The following is a 671-nucleotide window of genomic DNA, read 5'->3' as shown; positions in this document are numbered from 1 at the left end:
CCGTCTGAATCTCAACTTCTCTCCTCGCAGGGGAAGCCAATGGCGCGGCACCAAGGCAGCGGCAGCGGCCAATGGGAGCGCGGGGATGGGAAGCGGGTCCAGGCAGATCCCGGCATGTCACAGGGTGTGTGTGTGTGTGAAAATGTAGCTGTCAACGTGTCCCAGGTGAGACGCGCATGCACTTGAGTGAAGTGTGTGTGCGACAAGTCATTATGTTCTTGGAATTTGTATTTTAATATTCATTCATTTAATCAAGGATTTTTAATATTCATTCATTTAATCAAGGATGCTGTGCTTGAAAGTAAATAATGGCGCACATTCAAAGCCAAAGTCAATATTGACAGCCTTTTATTTGATCAGGCCAAGGAAGAAGCCATTGCATGTTGGTGAGATTCTGGATGAAGGTGCGCACAAATCAATGGAAGTGTCCACCACTCCCCAAAAATCGTCATGTACCACAAACAAGGAAGAAGTCAAGTGACAAACTAACGTGAGTACCTCACATTTTGGCCTTGGTTAAGGCCATACACTTATCATACAACACTTACTCATTCCAGCCACCAGGTGACAGTATTGTCCATGCTCTCACAAAAAGCTACCATACTTTATTCTCAGAAGGTTACAGATTTTTTTCCAAAGTAAATGTTTTTACCCCTAAAAATGCCATTCTC

At 44.3% G+C, this 671-nt stretch overlaps 1 protein-coding gene across 10 annotated transcripts in view; it reads left to right on the top strand.

Moving 5' to 3' along the window:
- Positions 1-671, top strand: part of vav1 (vav guanine nucleotide exchange factor 1) — a 37,190-nt gene that overhangs the window by 13,902 nt on the left and 22,617 nt on the right. For 9 of the 10 annotated variants that reach the window (XM_086082222.1, XM_086082231.1, XM_086082230.1 and 6 more), the window contains 2 exons: positions 31-165; positions 361-490. The gene's annotated coding sequence lies outside the window, so the exon portion shown is untranslated. The remainder of the gene's footprint in view (positions 1-30; positions 166-360; positions 491-671) is intronic. The other variant, XM_086082226.1, reaches the window with a different exon arrangement.

The sequence above is a fragment of the Leptonotus elevatus genome, chromosome 8 (assembly GCF_054856555.1).
Source record: "Leptonotus elevatus isolate MCC_2025b chromosome 8, RoL_Lele_1.0, whole genome shotgun sequence".
In the NCBI taxonomy this organism is placed as follows: Eukaryota; Metazoa; Chordata; class Actinopteri; order Syngnathiformes; family Syngnathidae; genus Leptonotus; species Leptonotus elevatus.
Note: the sequence above shows the minus strand (reverse complement) of the source record. Positions and strands in the feature narration are given on the sequence as shown.